This window comes from Myodes glareolus, chromosome 6 (assembly GCF_982192425.1).
Source record: "Myodes glareolus chromosome 6, mMyoGla1.1, whole genome shotgun sequence".
Taxonomy (NCBI): domain Eukaryota; kingdom Metazoa; phylum Chordata; class Mammalia; order Rodentia; family Cricetidae; genus Myodes; species Myodes glareolus.
In genome coordinates this window covers 77,019,186-77,040,578 of record NC_142031.1, presented here as the reverse complement: position 1 = coordinate 77,040,578, position 21,393 = coordinate 77,019,186, and the positions used below count along the sequence as shown (strand labels likewise).

At 36.4% G+C, this 21,393-nt stretch overlaps 1 protein-coding gene and 1 pseudogene across 1 annotated transcript in view; both read right to left on the bottom strand.

Annotated features, from left to right (window-relative positions):
- Positions 1 to 21,170, bottom strand: part of LOC148121858 (uncharacterized) — an 893,578-nt gene extending 872,408 nt beyond the window's left edge. The window contains exon 1 of the mRNA XM_087907271.1: positions 21,143 to 21,170. The gene's annotated coding sequence lies outside the window, so the exon portion shown is untranslated. The remainder of the gene's footprint in view (positions 1 to 21,142) is intronic.
- LOC148121859 (Nuclear RNase P) lies at positions 20,722 to 20,976 on the bottom strand (annotated as a pseudogene).
- Positions 21,171 to 21,393: the final 223 nt, after the last annotated feature.

The window sequence follows — 21,393 nt, the reverse complement described above, 5'->3', positions numbered from 1 at the left end:
AAAGGTTAGAAAGTGATTTGGGATTTCCCTCTGTATGTTGTGAATACCATTGGTTAATAAAGAACTGTCTTTGCCTAGGATAATGCAAAAGAGTAGAGCTAGGCAGGGAAAACTAAACTGAATGCTGGAAGAAAGAAGGACTGAGACAGAGAGAAGCCATGTAGCCCCACTGGAGCCAGAAGGAACTTTATCCGGTAAACCTCAGCCATGTGGCAATACACAGATTACTAGGAATGGATTAAATTAAAATGGAAGAAATAGTCGATAAGAAGTTAAAGCTAATATCTTTCTCCTCCTTTCACCTGATCCCCAGTCCCAGCTTCCCGGAGCTTCACTAACCAAACAGATGGCATAATGCCTGTGGACTCATCCTGCCAAGGACAGGTTCTCAGAGCTAAGCAGTAAGGTCCCCCAGAAGCATGGGGACTGGTGGGTGAGATGGAGGAAAGGCTGGCGAAGGTGGCACAGGCAAGTCTACCTCCAACAGCAGACTGCCTGGCATCCCAGAGATCACACCTACCTCCTCTGTCTGGAAGGCTATTCCCAAGGCATCTGCTCAAGCTCTCGGGGGCCTGGGGCTGCCCACACATGCTCCCAGAAAGGTTCACCTTTAAAATGGACCAGTCCTCTCAGCAGGGGTGTATTTCTAAGGCAGAGCTCTGAGAAGATTCCCCTCTCTCTGGAGGTCTACGGAGAGAGGGGCAGTGCCCATGGTTCCCCCTCAGGGCACTTTGGGACCTCAACTGCAGATCAGTCAGCCAATTATACTCCAGCTCATAAACCTTGGAAGACAGAAGCATGGAACGCTGCTTTCATGCCAGGTAACCACCCGCATTTCCTTGTCCCCAACCAAGGAGCTCTCAATATCTCAAAGAGCTCTGAGAACTGCAAACATTGAGGAAGGCCAGGCTGTGGTGGGGTCTTTCAGAACACTATACTGTTAGGAATATTTCTTAGGTGAGCCTCTATACCAACTCAAATAATTCCAATCAGACCACAACAGAACAAACAAAAGATTCTCACGTTTTGTGAAGTAGAAAAAGACAAGAACTCCTGTGTAAATAGGGAGCATGGGGACCATGGGAGAGGGTTGAAGGGGAGGGGAAAGGCAGGGAGGGGAGCAGAGAAAAATGTAGAGCTCAATAAAATCAATAAAAAAAAATACAAGGGGAAAAAAAAGAAGTTAAAGCTAATAGGCCAAATAATGTTTTAAATAATATAGTTCTTGTGTGTTTATTTTGGGGCTGAGTGGGTAGGAACCAACAAGTGGTCTTCTTACAACAAGGAGGCAAAAGGTGTATGTACATTTAAGAAAAGGTACTATTCCACTTCGTTTAGGGCTGCATTTTGACATTCAGAAGCATTGAGCAATTTACCTTCAAGAACTCTTCCATTACAATAAATAAATAGAAAGTGCATTGGTCGGAAAAATCACAAATCAGATATAGAAATAAACTCTTCTTTTAGTGAGAGAATTTCAAAGTAGTATTAAGTGAAAATCATATGGATGGGTGATACTGTTACATTCATCTTTGGAAAATAAAGCTTGTTAAATAAACACACTTTCAAGAATATGTTTTTTGATCCTTTCTTTAAACCTATGTGTATATTAGTTTAACATCTACCATCCCAAAAGCACTCAAACTTGTGGAAAAATGAGGTTCAGTAATACTGTACTAAAATTCATGATTCATATGTATGTATATATGTGAATGCATATATACATGTATGAATGATATACTACAGATATAAGAAACTGCTATAACAATCTTAATTTCACAAATATAACATATCTTTTCCATATATTTAAATTATTTCAAAAAAGAAATATTTTTCTTTTATGGGGAAATGCAAAAGCACAATACTAAGGAAATTGATGTATTAGATAATTTTGATTTCAAAGGAAGGCAGAGAGAGACCTAATTGAGTAAACATATATCCATACAATACCTTCACATAATAATAAAGCCAAGAGTATCATCTGTTTTGGTTCAACAGATTTAGTTATTTTCTAACTCAAAAAATGATGCATCTTGATGCAAAAGGCAATATCTCTTAGGATCTCAGAAATTTGACAAAGAGAGGAAAAGACACACACTCACACATATACACACACATGCATATTCATATACACTCAAGAGGAGGGGTTAGAAATATGTTGTTTCATTGTTCTCTTTGTTGCCTTCAATTAGAGTGATTTATCACAGTATCAAGAAGTAAATAAAAATATATACTTATTAACCATGTGACCTTTAATAACCGACTTGCCAGATATAAGTATATGTTCAATACAATAAAGGTAATCTATGATATTTGTCTATCTCTACTGTAGAAACCTATAAGTACTTTTTATGCTTGATGATATACTAGACTATGATTTTATAAGTCCACAAACGCAGGTCTTTTGCAAATGCAAAATATAGCAGAATAGTACAATCTTTAAAAGCTAGAATGAACAGGATGTCTGAGTTTTAGAAAATTGATTTTATATGTATAAATAAGACATCACTCTGAGACTCAAAGGAAGAGTCAAAATAATATCGCAGAAAAGAGTTGTTTCAAAAATGTAACATAATAAGACAAATATATTATAGAGAATTTTTTAAAGAATATAAAGTAAATTAATATTTAAATGTTAGCATTAAGAAAGATACAAAACTTCATGTGTAGATGAAATTAGTTTTTTGCTTTATTCACCATTTAATATTTTAGAGTTTCCTCATTGTTTCTGGGAAATGATCTTTGTTCAAACACTCTTGTGTATATGTTTTGAATTGAATGAGCATCTTGTAATATGATCTCTGTTGCCAGATTAACATTCTATTGAACATTAATAGGGTATAATTATGGATTTTCTATATCAATTAACAATGATATTAACAATGATAAAGGACATTTACCATATACTTTCCTATGTGCTGAATCTACAAGTGTATTTTAAGTTTCCAATAATACTCATGAGGTGATATCACCATGAGCCACAATATCGGAAGAGATAATGAGGTACTAGGATACAAGCAAGTTTTCAAAGGTTACACAGTTAATAAGTATATATTTTTATTTACTTCTTGATGCTATGATAAAGCACTCTAACTGAAAGCAACTTGAGAGAGAAAAGCTTTGCTTAGGCTCATTATTCCAAAAGGCTAGGAATACAAATTGGAACAGAAGGCTTCACAGTGGGTCTTCAGATCAGGACTCTTTCTGATCACATACCCATAAGTGAGAACAAACAAGCTGGTGTAATGATATACACCTTCAAAATCATGTACTTTATACATTATATTCAGTGATGTCCTTTATCCAGCAAGTCTGTACCCCTTAAACATTACATAACCTCACTGAACACCAACAAGGAATAACCAAATAAATGAGCCTATGTGGCACAATTTCCATTCAAACCACAATAAATCCTGACACATGAGCATAAGTCACTTGTTCAACTTTGAAAATTTGCACAGCTTATAAAAATCTGATCATAGATTAATTGTCCAAAGCCTATTCCTAGAATCAAGGTAGTCTTTTAGGTACGGCCACTAAAACAATGTTTAAATAAAATCCAAAATAAAATTATAAAATTATAAACATAAATATATTCCCCTTCTGAAATAGAGCATTGGAGGATTATGAAAAATTAGTCAAAACCAATTCTAACAATCATATGGGCAAACACTAAATCCATAGCTCCCTCTTATGTTTCTGTAACTTTCAATTTCAAAAGACTTAGTTTTTCATGCCTTTAGTTTTGCTGCATGCAACATACATCACCATCATGGTGTGGATCCATTCTTCATATTCAGCTCTCTTTTTAGGTTCTTCACTGTAACTAGAGCATCACTTTTGCAGCTTCACACAATGGCCTCTCAGTGCCTCCTTGTGACCCTTCCAAGCATTGTTGGGCCTTGGCGGCTCTTTGAAATAACAATATTGAAACACACTTATATGTTATGTTTTACAATATTTTAGGTTCAAAGATAAGATAACATATACAATTGTAAGAAATGTTTCCTATTTAATTTCTGCATTTTCTTAGATTGTTCATTGAAACTTATGGCACATTTACTGGTTTATTTTATGAATATCTGTTACCTTTTCTACAAGAGAAAAAATTTTTATCAAACAATTAAAAATGAGACAAGTGATTTGACATAGTAGATAAATGTACTAGTCACCCAATTCAGATAACCTGAATCCAATTTCTAGAAATTAGGGTGGAAAGAAAGAATTCCCCAAAGAAATTGTCTGTGACATTTTAAAGTATGCTGTGTCCCAAATGTGCCCACACTCTCACCACTCTCTGTCTCTCCCTCTCTCTCTTTCACACACATACATACATACACACACACACACACACACACACACACACACACACACACTCTCACATCATATATACATGCACACACAAATAATAAGTATTATATAATAAAAATGATAATGTAACTATTAAATCATCACAATTACAGATTTAAATCTTTGATCAGTTTTCCATTTATTTAATCAAATAATTTATCCACTTTTAAGAATCTATTACAATGTGCATTTTGACGAACATTTTATAATTCATTTATAAAAATCACCTTTTCGTTTTCCAAAAGAGATAGTAGAAATCGATTTTCCCAGTTGACTACACAGCTGCTGACTTAGAGGTAATGCAGCAGAGGAAGATTGTTCACCATATCTTAATGAACATCCTCACCTAATTTCAGCTCTATCTAGATTCTAGGATCTAGCAATAGATATACTCACTTGTTTTTAAGGTCTGTGAGAGGAACAAGACACCACAATTGTTTTATGAATAAATCAAATGTTGTTGACTCTTGGGCTATCATTCCTAACCGTTTCTCAGTTACTATGTTCACTTCAATGGATAAATGAATAGGGCAATCCTAAAATGCTTCAACAAATGCAGAGAGTAGTGTTTTGTGTTGCTGGTTTTGAGTGGTAAACTTTTGCTTCTTGTGTGTTACTTGGGTGTAAATAATAGAGCTCTAACTGTAATGTGTAAGGTTAACAGAGTCCATAGACCAAAGTTGCTTCCCTCTTTGAAATCAGCCCTAAAATTAAATCATTAAGTGAATGCATGAATAAAACCTTTAAACATTTTTTTTCAAGAAGTCTGATTATAGTATGTGTTGTACACTCAACATGCATTCAGATCAATTTCAGGATCACACATGAACAACAAAACTTCAGACTAAGTCAGGCAATGAGATAATTAAAAATTTCTCGCTTGATTACTGTTCTAGAAAACTTGAACAAAAGTAAAGATTATTGCTTTACAAATAGAAAGATTGGTTTTAAAGAACCTCTTCAATCTAGATCGTAGCTAAATGCCCCATTTCTTTCTGGTTGTAACGCATGGACTCCTCACATCACCACAGAAGAAAAACATTTTTGTAGTCCTATCAAGCAGATCAAAGCAAGTGCATCATTTACCAGCATCTTAGCTATCCGTACACTAGTAGAATTGCATCTTGCTCTAAACATTTATTTCCCATCACTTTCAAAATCTTCCCTGAAATTTTCCATGATTATTCTGCTAATATGTTTACTAACATCAGATTAACACTTATGATTCTAATCATTAACATAGAGTAATAGTTTCTAAATTGCTTACATTTTCTGTATGTTATGGTCTTTCTGGGTCTGAATAATTATCCTTTCCAAGGACAACCAGTTTCCCAGCCTTTGATATCAAACTGAAACTTCTAGAGCCATGTTCACTGTACTGAGGAAACAATGTTTCTCTCCTTAAACATTCAACTACCAGATGTCAAATATTAAATTACTGCCTCTATAATTTAGAGCTTGGTGAAATTATTCAAATAGCTAGAAAAATTTGTATACTGTTCTGTTCTGATCCTCTTTTGGAACCTAGAAGAATGACTTGTTCTGCCAATGACTAGCACTTGTGGTTTCTTTTGTGACATGCCATTAGTCCTGTTTTCAAGGTTTGTGAATACACTAGATTTTGTCCATCTATGCCTTTCCTATTTTATTATTTGTACCACATCTGAATGACTATTATGTAAATAACCCATAACAGGGACATAGAAAGAAGGCTTCATTATATCAGGTTGTGACCCATTACTTTAATTCTACCACTTGATGGCAAAGTCAAGCCAGTTTCTATGGTGATAGACCAGTCAAATGAATAGTGCAAGATCCAGGAAAGGTTCCAAAATATACACAGAGAACCCCTTTCTCAAATAAACAAAAACCGAAAAAAAAAGGAAAACGAACCAAACAAAAATGAAAGGAGGGAAGGAGGAAGGGAGAAATGGAGGCAGGAAGGGAGAGATGAAGGGAGGAAGAAAAAATGTGGAGAACATATATAAAATCAGATGAAAAAATATACTAAACAGTTTTGAGTATGTTCAAAAATATATGTGTGCCTGGAAAAGAAAAGAAAAAGGACAGAGAATATCATTATTAAAAAGAAATAGAGTAATTGGTTATGGCGGCTGTTGCATATAATCCCAGTATGAGGGAAGCAGAGGCAGTTGGATCTCTATGAATTCAAGGGCAGCTTTGGCTACAGAGTTAAATTCAGGACAGCCAATGCTACAAATAAACCATGGCTCAACAAAAATTTAAAAATAAAACATATTGAATTATTAAAATGTTACATAAAGATGGAAAATACACAGAGAACATGTTATATTTTATTTTTTGTGAATTTTTTGTCTTTTGAGAAAGGAGAAACAGATGCAAAAAGACATTTGATTAAAAATTCTGCTGGATTAATCCAACCTTTATATTTTGAAAACATCTTGACATCAAATTTAAATCAAAAGATATGTTACTTTGGAGAAGAATTTTGCTTCCACAGGAAGTGAGAGGCTGGGGATTCACTCACATTTACGAAAAATTAGGCTTGATCAAGGAATAACCCAATTAAAATTTTCTAATGGAAATGGAAGGTACAGATAATCTAGTGCTTCAGAGCACCTCTGTTGCAGTTTCTTCTGAATTCTGCATCCAGAACAGCTTCAAGGCTGCTGGTTAAGATGATCAAGCCTCACAGAATACTCCATTTAAGATTTGACCACAATCATAAATGTTTTTTGGGTCTGTATAATATCACCAGAACCCCAATCAGCAGGAAGTAGCCTAGAAAACTGCCCACATTCCAAAAAATGTATTATGAATGTTTGTCTTTGTTTAGTGTGTTGGTTACAAGTTGTTATGGATAATGGGCAGGAAAAAGATGAACAAAGGGGATAATATTCAGTATTTTTCTTTTGAAAAGAAAAAAGGAGAAATGCTGTAGGATAATGCTGTTGTACACTATAAAGATTTGTCATTCATATTGGTTTAATAAAATGCTGATTGGTCAGTAGCCAGGCAAGAAGTATAGGAAGGGCAACCACACTAGGATAATTCTGAGAAGAAGAAAGGAAGGGAGTCAGTGACCAATCGGGTGCAGAGAAAGAAAGATGAGAATGCCTTACTGAGAAAAGTTATCAAGTCAGATAAGAATTATGGGTGAATTTAAGTCATAAGAGCTAGTTAATAATAAACTCATGCAATAGGCCAAACAGTTTATAATCAATATAAGTCTCTCTGTGTTTGTTTGGGACTAAATGGCTGCAGAATTGGGTGGAACAGAAACTTCTGTCTATAGCCCTTAATATTAATTAAGACTATTAAGAAATGTTTCATAAACACACACACACACACACACACACACACATGTATATGGAGATAAAATGTCTTAGACATATGAAGCCATATGTGTGAAGATTACATAAGTTAAGATAAATTTCCAGGCTTTTTTGTATAGATTTTTGGTTTTGCATTTGGTGACCACTGCTTTCCATAGGTGCTCTGACTTTGCAGTATATTTTTATATAATGAGTAATAGGTAGTGGACACATAAAATAAAAAAAATCAGCAATATATAGGGTAATTTTAATGAGTTTAATAACTTCACAAAACTCAAGTAGAAGAATTAAGTCTTCCTAGATTAAAGAAAAACAGATGCCAAAGTTAGCATATTCTTAACTGGAAAGGACATTCCCTTGTAAATTGAGGGCAAAATCAACCTTAATAAATACCATAACAATATATAATTTTACCCTGGTACCTTGGCTGTCTGTGGAGAATATGAGTCAGTGTAAAATGTTCTCTAAAGAATCCCACTGAAGCTGCAGGGCGATTGGTAAAGAAAAGTCCCCAGACTACCTTGATACAAAATATACAGCTTTAATAAACAGAAGTAAGACTTACAACAGCTTACACCAGAATCCAACCGATCCGTCCGGACACAGGAGCCAGGCGAAAAGAGGACTAGTGGAGAGCATTTGTAAGGTTTATAGGCAGGCTTTTGCCTGAGGGCGACACGCCCCGAAAACAGAATATGATTGGCTGAACTCCCCTATCATCCCACAGTGCATTGTGCATAATAGACACAATATATGAAACTGAGGTTTTTAATAACTGAAAATCAGGGCCCAGAATGCTAATTAGAAAGGAGTGGCTTTACCCTGGAACTCACTATGTGAGCCATGCTGACCTCAACTCAATTCACATTGTTTGGCTTGTGTCTATCTCCCAAATGTTGGAACTAAATTCTTCCACCATCTCACCACACTTTCTTCATTCCTTTCTATTTTGGGGGGGTGGGGTGGGAGGGTAGGTTTTGAAACTTATGTTACCTTTGATTTTTGTCATTCTGATGCATCTTTAATGTGTGATAGTTTTAGATGCCTAAGCTGGAGCCCTTAAGATGACAACACAATTAAACAATTGGTGTTAAGAAAAAGAAAGGAGAGGCTTTGTATGTCCTGTCCTCATGACATCCACATTGTAGAGAAAAGAAGGACTCAAGCATAGAGAGAAGTGATGGTATTTGGTAGAGTATGGAGAAGTGACAGGGATGAAGATGTTTTGTAAGTACTAAAAGAATAGAAAATGGATATGCACTGCATGTGGTAATTGTGCTCCCTGTAGGTTTTGAGGCCAGACAGTAATACCTAAGAGGGATTAGACCAGGGAAGAGTACAGGAAATTGAACAGATGGAGCCTGCATTAGACACTGAGGTCATAGCATCCCTAAAGGCAAAATGGACATGAATTAGATGTCAAACTTTAAGTGTGAATATGTGATTGGGTAGCAAATTAGAAACATTGTGAAAGAAGGATGGGTTGAAGGTCACTCATTAAAGTTGGCACAGTTATCACATATCATTTAACCATATAAATATTTCAAAGGCTGGAAGAAACTGTGATCTGGATTCAGGATATCATTGGTCATAAAAGCCACAAATTACTGAGAGGACAGACAAATTATTTCTTCATTCCCTCATTTGTAATTGAAGATATTATAGCACCAAATCTATCACAAAGGAGTAATTACAAGATTTTTCTAAATGTAATATAAACTTTAAGCAATTATGAAAATGGAATTACTTTAAAAATAATAATTCTGCTTGCTAGTGCAAAAGTCAAAAATGTCTATGAAAGTTGCATCAGTGTGAATCTATACAGAGAAGTCTGATGTTAGGGAGATGAGCTTTGATTTCTGAAAGACTTGACTAAACTTGGTTTATATTCCCAAGTCACATTATCTTGACATATACACAAACTTAAAAAAATAGTTTCTTTATCTGTCAAATGAAAATGATCTCTAATTCAACAGATTTTGTGATTATTAAACTAAGCAATATACCCAGAGTATATAGTATACATTAGTAACATAATTTAATACAGTAAGTATATGAGAGAGAAGGTTAGCAAAAAAAATATTCCTAATTTGAAGCAAATATAATGGTGTATTGACATTAAAATATTATGGTCAGTATACATATACATATATATATATACTTTTTATATATAAACATTTGCTTATAGTACCCATTTCAATGAGTACTAATGTACACTAATGAACAAACAGGAAAACCTGATAATTTATAAGTTATTCATGTACCTAATTTTTTAATGCAGAATCATTCCAGAAGTTAAAACTTGAAAATCAGCTCTATTTCTCTTGAATCTGACACAGTCTAGTTTAGTAAGCTCCAAGAGAAACCATTTCTCCTAGAACTTAAGATATGTTGTATATAGTACAGAAAAAAGTAGTTAACCAAAGCTTCTATATTAAATATTTAAACATATTTCACTCTGTCAAAATTTTCTCACATGATAACCATAACTATACTTTTAGAATAAAAGAAAAAATAAATTAATAAAGAAAATGAATATTTAAAGACTGTTTCTTTTTTTTTCAAAGTTTATTAAATTATGAAAGTTTCCATTTCCGCCCCTCCTCCCAACACCCTCCCCCTTCCCCCTCCCACTCCTCTTCCCTCTCCATCCCTAAGAACAGTCAGGGCTTCCAGCCCTGTGGGAAGTTCAAGTTCCTCTCCACTCCCTCCAGGTCCAGGAAGGTGAGTATCCAAACAGACTGGATCCCAAAAATCCAGTATATGCAGAGGAAACAAGTCCCAGTGTCATTGTCAATGACTTTTGAGAAAGGCTCCGGGCCAGCCACATTCAGAGAATCCGGCCATATTCAGAAAATCTGGTTGAATCACATGCTCGTTCAGTCCCAGTCCAACTGGCCTTGGTGAACTCTCATTAGATCAGTACTCTTGTATCAGTGGGTGATCGCACCCCTCGCGGTCCTGAGTTTTTTTTTTCATGTTCTTCCTCCTTCTGCTCCTCATTTGGACCATGGGGGGCTCAGTCTGGTGCTCCAATGTGGGTTTCCGTCTGTATCGCCATCCATCGTCGGATGAAGGATCTATGGTGATAAGCAAAATCTTCATCAGTATGGTTATGGGCCAAGGCCGGTTCAGGCACCCTCTCCTCTGTCCAGAGAACAATCTGGGGATCTCTTCTTGGACCTGGGATCCCATTTATAATCAAGTCTCTTGTAAACCCTAAAATGACTCCCTTAGTTGAGATATATTCTTCCCTGATTCCATATCCATCTTTCCTTCCTCCCCCCATCTCAGTCCCCCGAGTTTTCCCCATTCCTCCCCTACTCCCTTCTCTCTAACCCTCTCCCCTTCCAACAACCCTCCCACCCAGCCCCCCATGCACCCGAGGTTACCTGGGACTTTTGTCTATTTCCAATTTCCAGGAGGATAAGTACATGATTTTCTTCAGGTTCACCTTCTTATTTAGCTTCTCTAGGATCTCGAATAATAGGCTCAAAGACCTTTAATTATGACTAGAATCCACTTATGAGTGAATACATACCATATTCCTCTTTTTGGGTCTGGCTTACCTCACTCAGTAAACTCTAATTAACCCAATTAAAAAATGGGGTGCTGATCTGAACAGAGAATTCTCAACAGAAGAACTCCGAATGGCCAAAAGACACTTAAGGTCATGCTCAACATCCTTAGGGATCAGAGAAATGCAAATCAAAACAACTATGAGATACCATTTTACACCAGTCAGATTAGCTAAAGTCAAAAACACCAATGATAGCCTATGCTGGAGAGGATGTGGAGAGAGGGGAACTCTCATCCATTGTTGGTGGGAATGCAAACTTGTACAGCCACTGTGGAAATCAGTGTCGCGGTTTCTCAGGAAACTGGGAGTCAATCTCCCTCAAGACCCAGCAATTCCACTCTTGGGAATATACCCAAGAGATACCCTATCATACCACAAAAACATTTGTTCAACTATGTTCATAGCAGCACTATTTGTAATAATCAGAACCCGGAAACAACTTAGGTGCCCCTCAATAGAAGAATGGTTAAAGAAGGTGTGGAACATATATACACTAGAGTTTTACTCAGCGGTAAAAAACAATGACATCTTGAATTTTGCGTGCAAATGGATGGACATAGAAAACGCTTTAAAGACTGTTTCTTTTGAACTTTTGCTCTGAACCTTTTGAAAGTAAAAACTATAAAAACCAGGAAGGAACATGGCAATGCTTGTGTAATACATGTCAGAAATCAGTTCTGAATAAAATTTTTCAAATTGAAGTATTATGACCTAGAAGAAAGTCATATGACTTATTTTGAGTTAAAAAATAGTTATTCTATCCATAAATATTCATGCCAACATGTTCCCTTATTTTGACGGGCTCAGACTATATCAATGTTCAAAACAGACATTCATGTCCAAATATCATTTACAATGTATTGGGGAAAACCAATTAACTTAATAAATAATAAATTATACTTTGTTTGAAGCCAGGCAGTAGAAAATTTAGAAAAGTCTGATTTTCTACCCCCCTCTTTTTTTTGAAAGTTATGGATACTGTAAGTACTGTCACCTACATTTCTCTGGTTTTAATTGTTGTTAGCATGATCTTGAAAATAAAGCCATCTGGAACTATTAATTGGGCCCACTATTGTATTAGGCTGCTTGTATTGTATTTCCTCTAGAACCAAAGCAATCACACAGAAACTATATTATTTAAAACACTGCTTTGCCCATTAGCTCTAATTTCTTATTGGCTAACTCTTACATATTAATTTAACTCATTTCTATTAATCTGTGTATTACCATGTGTTTGTGGCCTAAAGGCCAAAGTTCTGTGCAGCTCCAGAGGGGCTACATGCCTTATCCCTGACTCTACCTCCTTTCTCCCAGCATTCACTTTAGTCTTCCCCATCTAGCTCTGTTCCCCTACAGCTCTGGTATAGGCCCAAAGCAGTTCCTTTATTAACCAATGGTATTCACAGTATACATATGGAATACCACATCATCCTACTATGTAGAAATCATGACAGAAATATTTGTGTCTATCTTGGGAGAACTATGTACAAAAAGCCTATTTGTTAATTTATCCAGAATGTATATATCTCTGGAAAGAAGGTTATTCTATGGAAATTTATATATTGTTTTATGATATTTGTCTAAATAATTATTGATGACAGTAGGTATCAAAATTTGGACATTCTTTGCAAGTACTCCAGTACTGAGCTACATTCATAATAATGGGTATTCATTTGAACTAAGTTTTTATCACAAACTTAAACTGGGTTTGCATTCACTATGTAGCCAAGGTTGGGATGTTCATGATTTCTTGATTGTATTTTCCTATCCCTAGTATACAATATGTGCCAGAATACCCAGTTAGTAATATACTACTTCATGATTAAAGGACATGTTCTTTTAAATTTTTGATTTATTCATTTCATGTTTTGGTGCATATGTCCTATAGCACATTCCTAGACATATGTTGAGAAGTCAGTTCTTTTCTTCTGCCATGTGGGTCAAGGGGGTAGAACTCAGGATTGGGGAAAAATATCATTTCCTGCTGAATCAATTTTCTATCCCAAGAAATGTCTTCTTATTGTTAAAATATGAAATCAAATGACCCTGATTAGATTAGCAATAACAGATACATTTCACTTACTTTTCATGATAGTATGTACATTCTCTTAAAGTATCTTGGATGCACAATAATGGTTTTATGAACTTATAACTCAGGTTTTTCCCAAAAGCAAAGCACATGCTTTAGAATAAAATGACAAATGCTTTATCAGATGAATTTAACTATTTTGCTGAATGTCTCAGAATTTTTTTGATAACACAAGGTGTGAAACTGTAACAATGTCTATCATACACCAGACTACCTGAGTGGGGACAAATTACTGTTTCCTCCAAATAGAAGTATTGTTTAACTCATAAACTAGAGGAGAATATTTCTGTGCCTGCTGTAGCAAAACCAGCAATACAGCAAGATTCTCACTGCCAGAAGGACTCCACAGTCACATTCCATTCACTTTTGTATTTCATGCCTTCTGTACATGCCTCTGCTTGATGGACATGACATTTAATATCTGTAAGGGTTGGGAGTAACAATTTAGGAATTCTACTTAAATGGGCTAAAATTATCAAAGACCAGGAAGATTATGCAAAGGTCTTCCATAAATGTCTTACGTTTCCTGAGAACTTGATGAACATATTCATCCAGTAATTATTTCCAATAATCTTGCAATTATTTTGATTCCATTAGTTCCTGTTTTCCTAATGCTCACATGTACTTGTGAGGGAACCTGTGTATTTAAAATAAAATAATTTATGCTTTTTTAAAGAGAACTGACATAAGAAGAAGTATATATACCTTCTCATTTATTTTTATAACTTTGTAAATGAGTATTTGCTGTTTATATATACAACTACAAACATTACAAGAAGGATTTCATTAGAGTTTTGGATGTGCATTGACTTGTTTTGTGGTTCTGTGTTTTTCAAGAAATACTTGCTGGTAAAGACCATTGTGACTGTTGTCTCTTAGCTTGTTCCTCTAAAGAGAACAAGAACTAGGTCATCTTAATTGTCACATCATATATTTATGTGTGTGTGTGTGTGTGTGGTGTATTATCATATATGTGTGTGTTTATATATGAATGCATATATGAAATATAGTGAAGGTATAAAATGTCACAAGAAATTATTCATATTAGAAGGAAGATAAAAGTTATATGGAACACTTAAGTACAGAATAAAAATAGGCATTGCACAAAGTTGCTGTGAATTAATAAGGAATGTGAATAACCACTCTGTAGAATGGGTTATTTGGATTTTTGTTACGAATGCCTGCTCGTGTTCCAGCACACAGATAGCCCCTGTTCTGCAGATCTGATGCAGGAAATGGCCAAAGTAAAGTTTGTGCCTCCTATTCTGATTCATGTAGCAGACACCTAACTATCAGAAAATGAAGAAATAAAAGATAAATGAAAATATAAGTCTTTTCCTAAAACAAAACTACTTTCAGCTAACAATCCTCTGTGGCACTCCCAGGGACTGAAATGGATGAGCAATGTAAAAGTATCATAACTTTCAAGTAAATGGGCATTAATCTAATCTCATACAATGTTGAAAGGGTAGTTAGAGTCCAAAGAGTAAAGCATAATGGGAGGTTATTGAGTCATTTTGAAATGGTTGGGCTAGAGCTTGCACTCTATGTGTGATGACACTATTTACACTCTGGAATATTTTTGTAAGTTTGCAATTACAACGTAGTAAGCCCATAGTTAGAAAAGTTGGAAATTATTTACTTGGTCTCAGGAATCAAAAAGTGGTATCTCTCAGACTCTCTGGTAACTGGATAGCATTAAATAAGGGCCACTGAAGATTTTTCTTACTTAAAGGGTAAAAATCAATATGACCAACTCTGTTTTTAGCACCTTTCTCAGAAGTATAATCTAGGGTTTTAAAGCTAGGGACTAAAAATACCTCTGATGGAAAGTTGTGAAATTCAGATATGAAGTCAAATTTTTCAGATCTTTGTTTCAATTTTAAAACATCTAAATAAAACAGTCACTTAATAACTGTTCTTCTGTTGCCAAAGAGAACCCTCTTCAAAGAAGCATAGAATGCATTAATTTGCTGTTGCTTTTGATTTGAGATAGTGTAAGCATCATTCAGAGAGATATGAAGACAGTGAATCACAATTTCCTTGAGATCATTTCTAAATGAAACTATGTGATAACCATACTTGTATTTACCCCTCTTATCATAGCAGGTAAGAGGAATCATACACCTGTAATGTACTGGTCTCCTTGCATATATTTTCTCTAATTGATCCTCAAGTCATGATGAGTTGAACACAAATATAATTTATTTTTTTACAGATTATTGCTGTGATATGTGATCATTTGAGAATTGGTGTGATAGACAGAAGCAAAGCATAGCAGATAAGTATGGTGAGAAATAATTAATGCTAAAGCACTTTTGATAAAGAAAATGGAAAGTGAATACTATAGAATCTTCTTAAAATATATAAATATATAAAAAACCGATTTAATTGAGTAGACCTACACTCAGGATATAGTTAACCTTCTTTGAGCTGTTAACCAATGGGGTTACAGGCCTTCAAGCATAACAAGGTATTAGGAATACACTTAGTTATCCAGTAGAACTTTCCAAGAAGACCATGTTGTTGGAGATACTCTATTTGAATCATTGAACATAGAGAAATGAAGTTAAGAATCATCTAGAGCTTTGTTTCTACTGACTAGTTTTCAAAGTGCTCAATGGCATTATGCATGCTATAATAGACAGCAGAGACAAAGTAAGCATCAATCTTATCCAAATATGAAAGCAATAGACTGCAGCAATAACTAAAATATTGTCACTTTTACAATAATGGCTTGAATGTAGTAAAAGTTACCAACAATTCTCTGGATTAACCTAAGGCCTGCTCCATAAGCTGAAACTTGTATGTAGAACTGCTTAAAAAGATGGAAAGCCTGTAGCTTTGTAGAACAGAGGTGCTGAAGAACTGTCAAGTGTAATTATGCTGCTAAATAGACATAACATAATAATAGCTTTGAATGATTTATATACTATACCCCAGAATCATTAAATGGTGATTAACATGGAGACACACAAGTAATCAGTATGCTTATAATAAGACATTGTAGAGTAATCAACTTTAAATGACATCCTCATATTACATTCAGAACTCCAAGCTTCAGGAACCCTAAAAGAATATCATGGAGGGAGGCAGAGAGATTGTAAGAAGTAGAGGTGGTGACTCTTCACTCAAAGAAACTGTAATATTTTGAATACATCAGGGCATATAACAGGACAGTCGCATACACAAATACACAGTGATAGTGACAGCGTGTGTAATATCTGTTCAGTCTGAAGCCATAAAAAATCCTAACATTTACGCTAGGAAGAACATCCCTCATCTACTTATGGAGCTATAGGCAACTGAATGCTGATGGAATAGGGAAAGTATAATTTCATTAATGCTTTAACCCCTGCCATGTAAAATATTTACAAGGCTTTATTCTCCCACTAAAAGTAACTTGGCCACACAACTGAATTTGAATTGTTTAAAGGAAAGAAACAAAACAAACAAAGAACAGAAAGAAGAAATGAGAAAATTGTATTGGTTGGTTATGAAGGTGAGAGTAGAGAGGGTGGATCTAATAGAATTTGGATATTAAAACATGTCAGAAATAACTTTTATGGCATTCTCAAAGAGTTAATAAAATATTGTTTTTAAAATAATATAGAAACTAACACAGAGAGATACACCTTGCCAATATGTAGAGAAAAGGAGACAGCAGAGCACTCAATCTCTTTTGGAACATATGTAGCACATTCTTCCCTCCAAAGACTCTGACATTATTACCAAAGAGGAAATGGAAGGATCATAAGAACCAGAGATAGCAGATGACTGCATCAAAATAGTGTTTTCAGACAAAAGAGAGCAACTGTGTACACAAACACATTGAGGATGTAACTGTATGCAAAAAAAACTACAAAAGATCAAGCCAGATGAAATTTCAACTAATCCAATAAATTCTCTGTCAGAGTACTTACTGCCATTACTTTCCCTCTAGGTATGCTCAGTAACATAATGGAGAGTAGCTGTGTTTGTTATAGTGGCCTTGGTAGAAGAAACTGTGACACAGTTTATGGCAGTTTATTGACAATGCAATAGTAGGGTGCTTGTAGCAGAGCATATAAAATTGAAACAACACTGTGTACTTTTGACATCAGTCATTATGGATCTTGGGTGGCCAAATTTGTCCAGCAAACTAACTCTTCTCTCCCAGGAGCTATCATTTTCAATATCTCTTCATCTAGTGCTCAGTACACAGAAGAAGCAAGCCTCCAATGGTCAGAAAATGATGTGAATTCAAAAGTCAAATTTTATTGCAACTAATACAATTAACATGATGCTAAATAGAAATAGTAAATAAATCATTGTAACTTTGAAACCTGCTTGAAGCGGGTGAGTCTTAGGATTATAAAAAGCAAAGCCCACAGTATACTGTGATACCACTTATCTGATACTTATGCTTCTAACAGATGTGGCTGAGGAATGAATAATAAGAAAACGTTTAGTCCTAAAGTATACTCAATGTTGTATAATATTTTGTTTGTCTTCTGACAAATAAAGTTTTTCTGGCAATCATAGAGTATATCTAGCCACTAATAATCATAGAGTTCTGGAGGTCTTTATGGATAAGAGAGAGGAAGTGAAAGAGAGGGGGCAGAGATAGGATTTTGGCCCTTTCGTATGGGGATTCAGATAGGTAAGAAGTTTCTGGTGACTGTTACTCTGCTTCTCTGATTCCACTTTTACAGCAATATTTGATTCCCAATTTTTTAATGATTAAGACTAATAAGGTTTATCTTTTAATTTAGATAAAAGAAAACAGAAGTCAGAGGAATTCAAAGTTAACAAAATAAAGATGAAAATAGCAAAAACATGGATAATCTCACTGTGAGTTTCTAGCTTCAGCTATGTTAAAATAATCTGATATGAACATAAAATTATATTAAAACAAGTATTTATTAGAGGAGAAAGTATTATAATTGAAGTGCCCAGCAACAAAACAGTACAGAGAAGGATTGAATTAAGTCTTTCAGGATAGGACCTAATCTCTCTCAATGTCTCGTTTAAGTATATGTTCAGCAATGTTCCCCTATTCTGGTAGCTCAAAAATTAACTATTTCAGTCCATATTATGGCTAAGTGGTCTTTCTTTTATTAATCCAAATGTTTCCATTTTTTTCTAAGCTCACTGATTCCTACTCTACCTTATTTGCTTAGAGAAACAAAATTAGTCGCTTCCTCCTTCTGCTTAGGAGGCCTCTTATTACATACAAAAATGTTCTTTTCTATTTTAATAATCTTTTAAATTTAGTATTTATATACCTAGGATACCTAGGATATCTAGTTCTATTTTTAAATTGAAAATATTATTCCCTACTTCCTTCCTAATGGGAAGTAATATTAAATAGAATGCTTTTTATTGTAATTCTTTATTTTTATTATTATCATTTTAATTCTTTCATAATAACTTACACCCAATCTTAAGGAAATCCAACAAAGGACAAGTATCCCACAAATTTATTTAGACACGGAGTCTCAATCGCAATCTAAACTATAGTGTGGTAACCTAACTTATGACTGAATAACTACTTGATGCTTTAAATTTTGAGATTCCCAATGGAAATCAAGAATTATTGCGACGTGCTTCCTGACCAGCAGGAATGAACGCCACTAAAAACGAGAATTCCTTCCCTGGTCATGTCTTTATTCGGAGCATTTGATTGAGGAAAATTGGGGGAAGGGAAGATAGAGCAGGGACGAGAGAAAGCTTAGAGAGAGCAAGTAGAGCCCAGAGGCAGCTGCTTTTAAACGGTGGAAAGGCTTGAACGCTGTCCTGATTGGTTAATGCCATTCTGCTATTCTGAGCTTGTGCAAGCAAGGGTGCTCAGCCCCACGTGGCTAAGCCAGGTATGGACTTGTATACCTCCAAACTGCAGGACCACCTGTGCCTCCAGGTGGCTTCCTACATCTCCCCCTTCTACTGTAAATAAAAGCAATAAGGCAAAACTATTTTTCAATCTGGTCCCCACCTCATGATGTGTGGACCGATTGAAGAAAAGAAAAAACAAGACACACCCTTCCCGTGCAATGGGACAACTACCCTGGGAGTGCTAGGGCTGTGTCTGCACATCCTCCGCCTATGTATACCTTTCTCTATGTCGTGGGACTATCTGGTCCCTAGAGGGTGCTAAGGCTATGTATGGCTAATTGCCTATGAGCTCTTTTGAAGCTGAGAGCCAAACCTGGGGTGAGGATACACATTCCAAGGCTGCCAAGGCCTGTGCCATAAAGACCTTGTCCCACCTCACTTGGGCTAGCAGGTAGCACACCAATCAAAGACATACAGCACTTCCACCTAGACACAGCATGCCAAGAATATCTCTGCTCCCACCCATTCCTAAGGAAGGAAAAGGCAGAATAGAGTCAGTCAGAAAATTGTTAAGAGATAAGAGGTTGCACAGGGTGTTGCTCAAGTCGATGGTGTGAAACAGCTGCTCTTGACACCGCCCAGAAGGTCATCTCTGCTGTCTCCACATGAATCTTCCATAGCAGGATATTCAGCATCCATTGGGTTATCTTTTTTCTTTATTTCTCTTGTCAGTCTCGCTGGCATCCAGATGTATGTCAGCATTCCTAGAAAAACATAAACAAAACTCTCCTCCCAAATTAACATTTAAGAGTATTAAAAACTCTCAGTGTAAAAATTCAGCACAATCAGTACTGGAAGTAGGCTGGTTTTGAACTTAGAGACTTGCAGGTCTCCATTTCAAAGAGCAAATCTTGTTTGCCTGTGCCATTAAAGCAGGCCTTAGAATTAGACGGAATTGCTTTCAAACAGAGCATGTCTCTCTGTTGCAGTTTTTTTCAGCAATATTTTGAATTAAAAATTAAATGTAAAGAATGCAAGAGAAATCCTTTCTCTGGGGGAAGCTGTCACTGGTAGGTAGTCCCGCTCTATTGTCTAAAACCAAAACAGTTGTCATTGGGAATTGAACTCATGACCTTTGGAAGAGCAGGCAATGTTCTTAATCTCTGAGCCATCTCTCCAGTCCCACATTCAAATGAAAAAATCTCTAGTTAGCATTGTTTATTTCACCCGTTGCTTGAGGCAATAGGTCCACCTTTGTTACCTAGGATATGGGTAACTAGGTTGACATGTCTTTTATTATGATAATTACAACCAGTTTTTTGAGGGAAAATGGGCGTTGACAATTGATCTAGCTGCTTCCTGCTGACGACGGGACGATGTGTATTTTTTGGGGAATCTGACTGAATTTTTGGCGACAAATGTTTTTATCTGACTGAATTTTTGGCGGCCGTGGCTGTGAGCAGCGGCAGCAGCAGCTCCGCCTCTGAGGCACAGCCCACCGTGGCGCGCTCCGCATGGCCCAAAGGCATGGCCCCGCCCCGGGCCGTTCGCGGGCTCCCGGTTTATCCTGTACCTGCGAACTGTGTACCCTGTCTCGCCTCAGGCAATGAACTCGCACCACCGGCCGTGAGTCTTTTTCAAGCTCCGGCGAGGGGGGGCCTCTCCTGCCCGGTCTGCCCGCGTGCAGAGCCCCGTTCTCTGGGAACTCATCTCCCCGCTCGGGGAGGGCCCGGTTAGGGCCGCGGGGAGCCCCAGTCTCAGCCCTTCCAGGGGCCGGGGAGTGACGAGCACTCAGCACGTGGCCCCGCCGATGAGCTTTCTCTGCCCGCCCACGTTGCTATGGAAATGCGGTTCAGAGTTTGTGCTCAGAGCTCAAGTGCTGGGATTAAAGGCGTGCGCCACCACGCCGGCTACTTCCTCAATCAAAATTAAAGTTTTCTGTACGTGAGAGCCAGAGACTGAGCTCTCTTAACAAAATTAGGCGAAAATCACCTCCAAAAGCTCTGTGGCTCTTTAAGAACAGGAAAGGCAGTCTTTAAACATGATCAAACCCGCCTCCCTACGAGACTGTTGCCTCCGAGTCTCTAACAGCAGATTGGGACGGAAGCCACGGATCTCCCAACCATAAACCTCGCTTTTTCTCAGCTCCACCCGCACTGAACTTAAGGGTTTTTTTTCTTTCCCGTTGCTTTTTGTACCTACTTTTAGATACCTTAACTTTGATTCTTTCTATTTTTTTTTCT